The sequence below is a fragment of the Falco punctatus genome, assembly GCF_963210335.1.
Source record: "Falco punctatus genome assembly, chromosome: 5".
Lineage (NCBI taxonomy): Eukaryota > Metazoa > Chordata > Aves > Falconiformes > Falconidae > Falco > Falco punctatus.
In genome coordinates, this window is record NC_137584.1 from 48,030,734 (window position 1) to 48,044,164 (window position 13,431).

Sequence of the window (13,431 nt, forward strand, 5' to 3'; positions counted from 1 at the left end):
TCTGGAAGGCACTCAAGGAAAATAAATCTTTTTTTTTTTTTTCCTTCCTTTAATTTTAGAGTGTATATTCTGTACGTCAGCCAGTGCTTTTTCCATGGGCATTCTCACAGCCTCCCTGTGTTTACTGTAGTGACAGAGAAAAAGAAAGACTTGTTAGCATTGCTTTGAAATTTTCATCATTTCTTTACTCAGTATTGCAGCTTAACTTCATATAAGTGATTTCAAGTACTGTTACAGTAAGAAGAGCATGGAATTTACTTAGCTGTTAAGGTAATCTCCAAAGAGAAGGATATTCATTCCTATTCCAGCTCCACTTCTCAGGCAGCTTTACAATCAACTTCTGCAGGGAGCAGTGATTCATCAAGGGCAGTCCATCCCATCCCATCCAATCTCCAGGCCAGAACATTAGATTTCCCAAACGTCACAGTTTAGAAAATATAGTCAATGACAAGGCTATATTTTTTGTGTTGTCATTCTTTTCTGTGTTTGTTTTTAAGATCTTCCAACCCAGAGACAGACTTTTTTTTCCCCCCCCTCTTTATTCATAGGCATAAATTCAGGAGCTGCAGGAGCACTAAACAACATATATTAAGTGATGAATCAAAGCAGTATTGGAAAGCATCATGTGCCATGGCAGAGGCAATCAATAGAACTTATGCATAGCAAATTAGTTCTGTGATGAATTGCTTTCTAGGTCCTGCCCTTATTGTACTTAATCACTACATTATCTCTTCTCATAATAGTACAGCACGTGTGCCTACACTGTTTCATAGGAGATATTTGCACTAAGAATTAGACTGAATTCCTGTAATTGGATTGCCTCTTTAAGTCCATGGCAAAACTTCCACCAACTTCTGTGGGACCAAAGCTTGGTTCAGGGTGGTAAATATATATCAGTGTAGAGCAGTGCACTGCGTTTTTGCTATGCAGAAAACCATGGTTCTTTGCCACGTGTGGCAGCCCTTGTCTAGATCACAATAACATCCCTGTGTAACTGAACTTGCTGTGAGCCAGTGTAGAGGTCGAAATTAAAGGCAGAAAAGAGTGTCCTGGATGATGAAGATATCTGTGTCATTTGAGTCTGTCCAGCAAGGTAACAGGTTCTTTCCCTGCTTAAGTCGATTGGAATCGGTTAGTCCTAAATATTCAAGGCTAGCAACAACCAAACTCAAAAGAAACAAGAAGTAAGCATGGAAATACAGAATGGCACAATGCATTTTTCTGGAATAATTATATTTCTAATCTTTCGAAAACATAAAAGGAAAATTCAGTCACTATCTTCAGTTTCCAGCAGTTCCAGGGGCACACTAGGCTTCAAGACAAACAAGAGCTCTCTTGCATTTAAGATTCCTGGTCTTTAGTCAAGAACAGCGAAAAATAATAGAAATACATGAAGACCAGTTGAAAGATGAAGCCTCTTCAGCAGCGGTAGCACTTCAAAGGGTAACTGCTGCCATTCAGGTTCGGAAAGGCAACTTCAAAGTCACTGACGTGTTCACTTGGCTTGGTCCCCTGTAGGTCCTTCCTCCCATCCTTGCTGTGTTTCTTTTTGTGCACAGGAAAGGTAAAACCATGCTCTGAGTCATGGTCATGCAATGAAGTTGAAGTCAATGACCAGTGTTGCTTCATTAAAACCATAACGAGCGTCGCTGCTCCTGGAAATGTTGGTCACTGCTTGTGGCAAAGCTGTGTACATCCTTTCAGGGTGATTAGCCACAGCAGAGCCACTGTGTGTGGCCACCTTGGATCTTTTGATGCACACTCCTAGCAAAACAACAGCCATGTTCCAGGGTAAATCAAGGAGGAACATCTGAGGTCAGAGCTCCAGCAGCACAGCAAAACGTTCTTATGTAGACAGCCGCTGACCTGCTGCAGCTGGGAACTGTGAGTCATACAACTTCCAAATGCAGACGCACTTAACTTCAGTCTTAGGCTTTTCAGGTTGTTAATCTATATAAAAGATAGAGACTCTTTGCAAGTTCTTAGGGGTGAGGACTGCCCAGTCACATAGAGTTCCTGTCACCCTGACTGTTTTCATCTGTCTTCTTAAGAAGTCCAGCTTGTTAGGACCCATTTCATATTTACTTCAGAACATCTTTTCAAGTATCACACACACGTTGAGTACGCTTTTCAACGGCAGCTTTATGTCCTTAGGGGTGAGGACTGCCACTTCGGTGGGTTTAAGTGCAGCGCTCGTATCCACCAGGTCTTTCCAAGGCAGCTGGGTGCCCACCCCGGTCAGGGGCGGGGTGGGGGAGGGGATCTGCTTCTCCCAGCTGCAGCACTTGCCACCCTTTCCACCATGGCCCATGGGCTGGGGTGGCAGGTCGCCCCCGCTGGCCCACAGCAGGTCCTGGTGGGCTGGCCAAGGGTGAAAGGGCTGAGGCAGGACCCCGGAGCTGGGTTGTTGCCACTGCAGCCTCCAGATGGGAGGGATCTTTGGCAGCGTTCCTGGGTCTCCGCATGAAGGCGAAGGGAGCCAATTACTAGCTAAATGAAATTATATGTTCAGTCGAAGTTTAGACAAGACAGAGTAACTGATTGCATTCCTTGGGAGACTTGAATAAAAACACCTCTCAAAAGGGCTCTTACTCAAAAGCAAGGGCTGTTTGCCCAAGTACATTTTCCTTCTGGCCGATGCAAATCGAGCGCGTTTTTTTCCCGTCCGCTGTTAAATCTTTTCATCCTTTCAGAATCAAAGTGACTTCAGGCTTGTTTGCTTTCCCTCTGCTTTTTCCTGGCTCACTTTACCGTGTTTGCAGAGCGCCCGAGGGGGTTCAGCGCCACTCACCAGCGGGTCATTCCCCCCCGACACCGGCGGGGCCCCCGCCTCCTCCGGCCGCAGCCGCGGGTGGCCCGCGCGCGGCGGGGACCGGCGGCGCACCGGGGCCGGGACAGGCTGCGGCCACCGGCGGCCGCTTTGCCCGCCGTCACCACGGGGGGGCGACATTGCCCAGCCCGCCGCCGGCGCCGCCGCTCACCGCGGGGAGCGCGGGTGCCCGGGGCTGAAGCGGGCTGAAGCGGTTGTCGTCGGTCATTTCTGTCCGCCCTCGCAGAGCCGTGCTTTCCCACTCGAAGCTGTTTCAACTAAAAGAAAACAATACAATCGGGGGGAATGGGGGTGGGGGGTGGGGTGTCCTAGCCATTTTTGCACTGGGATGGACACAGGTTTGCTGCTTTCATGCTCCACTCGTGTCGCCCCTTGCCCCTGCTGTTTGAGGGGCCTTTCATGCAGCAACAGGGAGGGAAACAAATGCTGCATAAACAAATAGAAAAAATGTCATTTTTGAGCCTGGCCCTATATTTTACAGCCCGTTCTATCATTACTTCCATGGGAAATGACATATCCTCCTGCAGTGACCGTTATCAGTTTTATTGCAGAAATTTTCTGCATTCCTCGGGATTCAGCTGCGGCTGAGCCCATCTGCAGGGTGCCCGGTGGAAAGCAAACACGCGCCCGTTCTGTGCGCTGGGGCTGCGGCTTAGCAGCTAACTAAGAGATTAGCTTTGATGCCTGGGCACTGGGGCATTCGCAGCACTTGCTACTTGAACCAGCCGGTGTGGCTGGCCATCGAGGAGCGGCTCGATGCAGAAGCGAAGCCGAAAAGCAGGTAAACTAGCTCTCCATAGCCATACCGCGGAGCCACGTCAGCTGGCTTCAAGCTCTGTCGCTACTTCAGCAGTCAGACCTCTCCTGGGAGCTCACTGGTATGAGCAGAGCAGCAAAGGTGCTTTCCAGCAGGATGGCTTAGCCCCAGCAGAGCTGTGCGTGAACACGGCTGCTACCATTTCTGTTGCCTCTGAGCAGCATGGACAGAACTGACTGGGCATCATGCTGTGCAGATGTAGCTTGACAGAAGAGGCTACTCTGACCAGATCTTCATATGGCAAGAAACTGAAATGCAGCTGGCCAAAAAAGAGTTGAAATGACCTTTGAGGCAGTTTGTAAAGGAAGACTGAGAAGGGGTGTGAAGCCAAGTCCTTCACCCATCACCTCTCTGAGATGCCACAAAATTGCTCAGTGGGTGCAGAACACACAAACGCTTATGGAGCATTTGAGAATGAGCAAAGACGTTCCCTGAAGGAAGGGCTATGGAAGTGTGTAGAGAACTTTTATTGTCTCCTGGCTGTCTGTGTGAAGAGGTGGAAGTGGGGAACTGGGAGGGGAGTTACTGTACACAGCTGTTCGTACTAGAAAAGGGAAAAGCAACTTGCCCAAAAGAGAAACTGCATCTCATCTTCACAGAGTCTGAGGACCTCCATGCTTGGAGAGGTAGAAGTCAGTGTGAATATTCAGACTGGGCAGGCTGTAATGTGAGCAGTGAAAGAAAGTGCTGCAGTCAGGCAGAGACTGAGGAATGTAGGTCCCTGGCATACCTGTTAGCAACTGTCTGTGTTTTCAGGCAAGATTCAATCCAAAAATGGATTGAAGTAACAGACCATCCAATTTGATTGTAGCAGAAGATGAGAGAGACACAGAAAAGCAGACAAGGAGATCTATTGTCACACAGCCAGAATAGAAGGAAATACTGAGACCTCCTCCATCAGGTGCGGTGTCTCTTGTCCTGGATAGATAGAAAGCCTCTACCTTTGGCATTAAACCCGAAAGACCCAGAAACATCAAGTTGCTGAAGCCAAAGCAGCTAAGGCTAGGTTAAACAGCTAGCAGAAATGCCTAATTGGAGCAGAGGTGGCAGCCAGGGTAGTAATACTCATTTGTTTGGATAGATTTGTCTTTTCTTCCATTTAATCAGTGGCTCTCCCTGCTTTGCTTTACATTCCTCGGCAGCTGTAGCACTCACTTTCCACACCAGGCAGCCAGGGACAGGCTGGGGAGTGAGAAATACAGCGGTCTCCTTTGTGCCTTAGCAAGGCCAAGACCCTGCCCCATCTTGTGTTCCTCTCTGCTCTCTTCAACACACTGCTCCCGCTCTTCCCAGCCCCTTGTACTGTCATCTTCTGCCATGCTCCTGCTCTTCCATCTCTATACCTGATCCCTACATATAAAGCATGTTGAATTTAAACTGATCTTCCTCTCTCTCCAGAAACAGATTTTCTCAGTCCCCTTTATTTGTGGTTCTGTGGGTCAACTTCAAGGGGGACTCAGGAGTGTGAACTCTTTGGTTGCTTTCCACAGCTCTTGTACAAGATGGCTTTCAGTATACACGTGTATTATGCCCAGCGTAAAAAATTGTCACGAAAACAGAGCCCCTGTGCCTGCCAGGCCAGCTCTGTGGCTTTTAGTGCGTGTTATAGTGGAAAGACGGCTGCAGGAAGATAGGCATAAAGGCAGGCTCAATGCTTTTCCAGACGTGGAAAGGTATCAGCAGTCTCCCGCAGGCCCAGGAAGATTGAGTACAGCCACAGAGCAAGTTCTCCTCACACGGGCGACACCCCTTGAGCCCCCCAGATCTCAGACTGGCAATGCAGGAGCACCCTTAGGTTTCCTTTACGCAGGTCACACCTACGTTTGCAGTCTCACTACTGGTTGGAAGCCAGTGACCCCAGCACAGCTGTGCTTTGCCGAGCCCCACATGGGCTTTCTCAAAGTGTTGCCAGAAGGTGCCTGCAGCCACCTTCCAGACAGAAGGAAAGGGTTACATGCGTCATTAACAGGCCATGTTTACATAGAAAAAACAAAACTCCTCAAAGAACATGACGTATGCACACAGGGAGGCCTTTTTTAAAACACAGTGACACACTTGAAGGCTGCCAGATTCTGCAGCTCTTACACAGTATGCGGATAGTGAATTTTTTCATAATATTCAATATTTTCCTGGGTCTGATTTTAATTAAAAACAGCCTGAGAAGCTGGTGTGTGTGTGTGTCTGTGTGTCTGTGTAATAAAAAAAAAAAAAAGAAATGAGAATTAGGAATTACAAAAGCCAAATACAAATCCTCTGATAATTGTCGATGCTTGGAGTTACAACATATGCAGAAGATGGCAAAACCACTGTCAGTAGAAACACCGTGGAATGCGTCAATTTGTTTAATTCCTCTAGAGTCGTGACATGACTCATTCCCAACCTGGAGACCAAAGGGAGGTTTTGAAAGGAATATGTAGGGTAAAGCAAGCTCCTTGCAGAAGAACAAGGACAGTTTTAATTCTAGCCTTTGAGATCTGATTCATTAATGTTCTGCAATGTGATTGCAAAATGTGGCCATTCCTATTAGGTAACGTTGGGTGCTCATGGTTAGTGGCACAAATTGGCTGCATGTGGGCCAGACAATGCTGAGCTGGACTTTCTGTCACTGATAAGTGCTTTCTAACATTTGATGTAGTTTTCCATATAGTTTTGAAAACGCAGTTTTAAAATCAGTGTGACTAATTTGCAAGTGATTCTAAAGCCGTTAGAAGCTGTAAAAGATATTACTCAAAAGGTGCCATCCTTCTTTTTCAATGGAGATTTGTCAAGCAGTCAGTCTTATTCACAAGGGAAAAGAAATTTTGACCACATGAGTCACTTCAGCCTTTGGATACTTAACAAAATGCACAGTGTGATTTTATGTATGACTAATGTGTTTGTGTATTTACGTGTCTGTAGATGCTAATGGCAGTTACAAAGCCGTATCTAGAAAAGACACTTGGAATATACCAGTTCATTAACTTTCATCTATACATAATCAGCTACTGTTTTATAGATCTAAAAAATTCCTTAATGCCCTGCATGTTTTAGGACTGCATTTTAAAAGGCCCTACATTAAGTCTTTGTTTAAACATTCCACTCGTGTACCATTAACCGTCTCATTGTATTTTATTTTGGTTCATTTGCAAAGTCTGTGCTCCTTCTAATAAATACAAATTTTGTTGCTTGCTGGGAGCTTCCCTTCTCTAACCTGTCACTCCCAAATATCTTCATGAGAAATTTCAGCCTCCTTTTGTTAACAGCATGTGTGAAGTGACCTTTATTCTCTCTGGATACCTTCATTATTCACAGGTAGTTACTAAGTAACCCGCATGAATGCTGCAGGCGATGCATCTCTTTATTAAGAGTCGTGTTCTCTGGCTATTCAGCACCGGTGTTGTGGGACTGAGGGCCCAAACCCTCTGGTATTGGCTCTACCCTTCCTTTGAAAAGGGTGCTTATGACAAAACTTCTTGAAACTTTTTTAATTACCAGGAGTTTTCTAATGACAAACTGGGCTTGCAATAGCAAGAAAAAAAATGTAGAGAAAAGTCCTTACATTTGTCATTCTCTTTAACCACAGTTTACAAGAAAAAAGTGAAATACGTTTCTTGAGGAAGGTTGGGGTTGTGGGGTTCCCCCCCCCCCCCCCCCCCCATTAGCATATTATCTATAGTCCTACTGGTTTTGCTTTCTAATGGATGAAAAGTAATTAAAAATTCTTCAGAAAAAAAGGTGAACTTTTAAAAACAATTTTAGATAGATCTGTAACTGAAGTTTTTAATCACATAAAATATTTTGTTGCATTTTTAATTAATGCAACCATGAAAATTAGTATTAAATAATTTCTATCCACCCTAACTGTGGATTCCCATGGTGAGAATTTGCGCTAAGAATTGCTCGTTAAACTCAGTGAAACTTTGTGAATATTTTAATCTACAACTGCTAGCAGTCTGAAATGCATCGCTATTGAATTTTCTTGTTCTTTGAATCAGTATTTAGCACTACCATTTAAGACTTCTTTTACACAGATATATTTTTCAACTCTCTGATGTTATTCTCTTGACTCATTTCCTTTCCTTTCCTGCTTTTGGCTGTGTTTTGCATGGGCACCATCCCATCACATTGCTTTGGCACTGCACTGTAATGAGGTATGCGGGCAGAATGGACCAGAAATGGATTCTGAGCTCTGGGTCCAAGCCCATCTCAGTTGACATAGGTAACATTATCTTCGTCTCATCCTTCTGTTGTTAATACTGAGCACAGTCATCACAGCATGAAGGAGCCAGGAGCACCAAAAATACCTTCTGACTCCCTCTCAGGTCAAATATAGTGTCACCCCCGTCCTGCGCTGAATTTAAAGCAGTTCCAGTAGTGATACCAGACAGTGACTGTAGTACCTAATTCTGCACCTAAGAGAGAACTGATATAACAGAAAAAGAAAAAAACAAAAACTTTTAACCAGTCTGCCCCAGGACAGTAAGAAAGCATTGCCAGTGATCCCACCACTAGCTTTAGACCTGGAAGAAAGGAACGACTACTCGCTGTCAAGTCTGCAGTACTGTGCCCATGACATGCAAAAGTCCCTTCTCAGCCGATGATAACCCCTTTATGTGGTCAGCATTAACCCGTTAGTGGGAGGATTTGCCAGCCCCTATTACATGAGTCTGTTAAAAACTTCTGCCTGTGGATCCATCTGCCTTTGAACAAGAATGAATGCCAAATGCACGTAGCAAAGCAAGACATTGAGTCCATCCTCTTCTGAAAATACATGTGTTATGAACACAGACCTCTGTGTCAGCCCACAGCACTGTCTAAGCACTAAAGTCTCCTTGGTAACATTGCAAAAAACCTGTTCCTTTCACGTTTTATTCGTCATGCTGTTATGATTGTTGCTTCATGGAATAGCACTAGAACATTGCCCTTCCTTTCCCAGAAACAGTACAGATCTGTACAGTGGTGTTGCAACTGCATCAGTCATAAATTGGCTGCTAGGCAGTGTTACAAATGCCAGGTGTATTGTAGTGTTTTTCACCTACAAGGCAGTGCAATTATCAAACAGCAATTTGGGATTATTCTGTTTCCTTGTGAGAGGTGACGTTCGTGCCATACGGCACTCATTGAGATTGCAACATTACCTTGGCTGCTGCTGGCAGCCACCCGGTGCTGTGCCTTGCAATGCCACCAACTCCTGTGGCTGGCATGGGAGGGCTGACGGTGGCTGCAGATCCTGCTGGGACCAAGCTCTGTGACGGCAATGTCAAACTGCTGAACCTAATTGAAGGGGAAGACGTGTTGATTTAGAAACAGTGCAGGCAGTGTTGCATTTTTGAGGAGCTCTTAATCCCTTAGTCCTTTGGGAGCCAGCTGTGGAGCTGTGGTCTGGATGCAGGCCCTGGCACACTGCAGACATTGAATAGGGATAGGTTTACTCCATGCTAATATCTGTTTACTCCTGGTAAAAAGTTCCAGCAGATTTTTGTTTCTTGTTTATTTTGTTGCAAATGGCTTTCTTTTAGGAAAGCAAATTTAATCATGTGTCCGTGCTCTGGCTTTATTTGACATCTTGACTGGTGGTTTTCATTTTGCTTAAACTGCCCCTACCTACTGTACTGTTTGAAATAAATGGACAAAAAAAGGCAGAAGCATATGTTGAGGAAAGAGGGGAGAATTTGTGGTTGGTTCAGCAAAGCCTGTCTGAGATGAAGGTAACCTCTTACTGCTGCACCATTTCTGCTGGAAAGACCAATAGTGTTTGATATTGAGAAGCCTTATGTGCAAACCTGAGCTATCAGCCTACAGGCTTTCTGGCAGACAGGGGGTTCCTTTTTTTCGTGAAAGCAGTCTGGTGTCTGACATCTGCAACCAGCTGCTGTGACAGTACTCTGTCCTCTTTCTGGTTTAAAAATGCACCATTTGCCACGCTGCGGACCTGGAGCAGGAGCTGACGATGCCCACAGCATGTCTCGCTATTGGACTGGACTGCCACCCCCGGTGCTCAGGGGACATTTCTGTTTCCATGAACTTTAACTTCTTTGCAGTGACCAGGACTGCCAGGTAGCAGGTCAGAGGGAATGCCATTGCAATAACGCATTTGTGAGATTTCTCCAGGCTGTTCTTCACCTTGGTTAAAAAGGAGGTCAACTTTTTGTCAGAGGACACAACTGCGTTTCACACCAGACATCTGAGTAACTACAGCAGTGACACGTGGTGACCAGAGTTTAAGTCCAGACAGGAGATCATAGTGATGAGCTTTCCATCTTGCAGAAGAAACCTCATTGACCTCATTGGGCTTTCCATTCACCACAGGCTGAGCAGTTGTCACAACAGCTCTCTGCTTCTCAAGCAGAAGTATTTTGGAAAATCTATATCCTTTACTGTGGGCTCATATGGAAGCAGGAGTACTTCTCTTGCGTACAATCCTAAAGCATGTCACTATGTGATGCAGACCCACCCCATTACTCACTCTGTGAACCTTGCAAAATTTTGGATTCTTGGTGTTTGACTCACTCATCATACCTCTAAGTCTGTTCTAGCACAGGCAGAGGGTATGTGAGATGCTAATGGAGAACCAGAGCTTTTAATTGTCAGGCTTTAAAATGCAGAGTCAAACGGGCTGCCGATAGTGAAAGGCTGTATTTGTGTCATCATGCCAGTATGCTGATCCATCAGTGCTGGAGCATGTGGGATACCTGTGTGACAGCTTTCACAAAAAGTCATACATCAAATTACCAGCACACGCAAATACCTTTGAAAAAATGGCTTCCAGAAAAACTCATTTCCCTCTAGCTACAGATTCAAATTCTGTGACTGGATCACTGTAGATAAAAAATAGATAAAGAAAATAGGGTGGAATAGTCTAAAACTGGAAAAAGTACTGCATGGCATATTCAGGGCACTGGTTTATACTGCAGCAGGTAGACAAATACTTCTCTCTGATCTCGTCCTCTCCCATTCACTATTACAGTGCTGTGGCATGGTAACAAGCTGTAACAACCTGGTAATCTGTAAATTTTTTTCTGTACATATCAGGAAGGGCAAGTCAGCTGAGCAGAATTTTGTCAAAAGCTAGTTTGGGGAGAAAGATAGGGTTTGGCTTTGGGTTGGGCTCTAAGCCTTATGGGGATAGCAGAGGCGGTGTTCATGTTTATTTTCTTCCACCTTCAACCCAAAAGAATGGTGAGGAGCACGGATAACTATGTACGTCCTGGGGCAGCCGACCCAAGGAGACCTCATTAGCTCCTGTTCAGCAGATATAAACAGCCAAGGCAGAGGAACAGAGTATGAACATCACACCAGTGAGGTCCACAAGAACAGCTAATGCCAGAAGGACCTGAAGTCATTCTGGCCAGCTTGACATTTACTTGCTTCCAGCTCCTGTTTTAAATTATGTAACCGAGTGCATGGATTTAAAGTGTGTTCCAAAACCAAGGGAGACACGCACTAAAGAAATTGCATATATCAAGTGCAACGTGAGAAGTTCAGTGACTAAGTAATAAGATTGTCTCACCACAAAACCAAAGCCAGCCACTTGAGCTTTGCTATCTGAGTGTGAAAAGTTTCCCCAGCAGGCCCTGATATGAGCATCTGGGCCAGCAAAGGCAGCCAGAAAAAATGCTTTGGCAGCACCAGTTTCTTATGTATCATGACCTACAAAAACTGTTCCTTGACCACAAAAGCCTAGAAAGCAGATAGGTGACAGTGGACATCTGTTTCTTACAGTGTGCAAAATGTGCCTGCGCAAAGCTTACAGCCTCTGTTTATTCACCTGCCATGAGACTCTGGGAAGTTTGGAGACCCTGGTTTGCATATGCACCTCTGATACTGTGAATCCCAATCTGGATCTGCTCCTGATGTAAATAAGACGAGTATAGAATTGATCATTATTCTTACATCAAATTCTGCAAGGTCAGCGACTGTCCATTTTCTTGCATATCCTATAGCAACAGCCAGACTGTCCCAGTGATCCAGACTGATGGAAGAGCATTAATTTGCCCTCCTGAGGACACAGTCCACCAAACAATAGGAATGTCAGTAACTGCAGAATTTTTATCAATCCAACATATAACAGAAACAGATAATTGTTTCAGATAACAGGTAACTATGGGCTAAAATAGTTGCATGCCTGCTCTGTTACTGCACCGTATGGACTTTTCCTCATAATTCACGTGTTGAAAACTTGAGTTGTTGACAACAACAAATGATCTTCAGACTTTACATGACAGTATTTGGTAAAGACTATGTATCAGTGAAGGGCTACTAAATTTCAGAATACTCTAGATTTCTTTCTCAGCTCTTCCCTATCATTTATTAATCCATTACTACTTTCTACACCCTAGTCCTTTCTGTAGCTGCAAATGTTCCCCATCTAAAAATATAAGAAGAAGCAAAGACAATGTTTTCCTTCATTTGATCATTAATCTTCCTAATCTGATTTTTCTCTCCCAGGATGGGGTTCTGTAGCACCAAATTTATGCTGGTGAAATATGCATACACATAACGCCCTGAGCTCATTGATGGTAGGACCTACAGACCTAAGTGGGATACGGGGCATTTCATATCTAGGTCACCAGTGTGCAAATAAGTAGGTCAGCAAGGAGTGGAAGTAGGTTATCCAATTGTTATGTGGGGTGAGGGGTGCCCGTCCACTTCTTGGGTACGTTTGAAGAGCACAATAAAATAGCATCACAACTGACATTGACATTGACTGGTGTCCCCCCTGGCGATCTCCACAGAGATGCCATGAGATAAATGGACAGGGAAACAAAACTACCCTGTCACATGGGAGAGGGCACACCCAGGTCTCGGTGCAGGCATATTGGGAGCACGGCACATAGCCTGGCTGGTGAAGCTTTTGCTTTTCCATTCATTCTGTGCCTGATTAATGGACAGAAAAAGGACTTCGCTTTCCAGGGCTTTATTCTGACACATTTCATCAGCTCTCTCACTTGAGAATACATATAAGACAAATAGTTTTATCCTATTATGTCAGAACAAATTGCAGCCTGCAGGCCTGATTCTCTGCTCCATTATGCCAGGTTTACGCTGGTGCAATTTCACTGAGCACTGATGAGCTTCACTAAACTAAAACCAGCATGACAGCACGAAGATGCAGGGTCTTCATCTTCCAGAGGATGGAAGATAGAGCTCCAAGGCCCTGCTGCATTAATAGCCATGCTCCTAAGTACAGCCTTGATGAAAAGCAAAGCCAGATGCTGCACCTTGCAGCTAGGTCATTTCCACAGCAAGGAAGAGAATGATGTGGTCATGGCATTGGTTCAATAGTTGTGCTATAAGCAGGTCCTGGTTTGGGTCTGGCAGGTATCTGTGGTGTCATCCTGGGAGGCACAGGTCACATCCAAGAGGAACCGATGACTTGTTCCCAGAGCTGTACTGGGCTGATGGTAATGTAGAGCGGTGTTGCCCCTCAGCTCTGGGTCCATTTACCTCTCAGCCCCAGATAAAATCATTTCACAAAGTGTTTGGAAGAAGGCGCTTCTGCAGTATCCATTCTGCGGTTTCCTTGTAAAGAAACAGCTGCTGAGAGTGAGGGGGAGAGGAAGCAAGAGAATGCAAAGCAGATGCCATGTGGTGCTTTGTAAAAACAAAGACTCTTGCAAACCGCTATCACTTGGGTTTTTTATTAGGGTCCTCAGAAGCACCTGAGGATGAGGAATGTCTGGATTTGCAAAGCTGGTGCAGAGTCTGTCCCCGTTTCCTAAGTTCTTTCAGGCTGGCGTCATGCAGCCAGTGAGCTTGAAGGAGGAGGAAATAGACTGTTTCCCACCCACTTGGCTTATGTAGT

General features: G+C 45.2%; 1 long non-coding RNA gene across 1 annotated transcript in view; it reads right to left on the bottom strand.

Annotated features, from left to right (window-relative positions):
• Window positions 1-8,393, bottom strand: part of LOC308064790 — a 47,568-nt gene extending 39,175 nt beyond the window's left edge. Inside the window, exon 1 of the long non-coding RNA XR_013928524.1 lies at window positions 8,288-8,393. This is a non-coding gene — a long non-coding RNA (uncharacterized lncRNA). The remainder of the gene's footprint in view (window positions 1-8,287) is intronic.
• Between the last annotated feature and the right edge of the window lie 5,038 nt (window positions 8,394-13,431).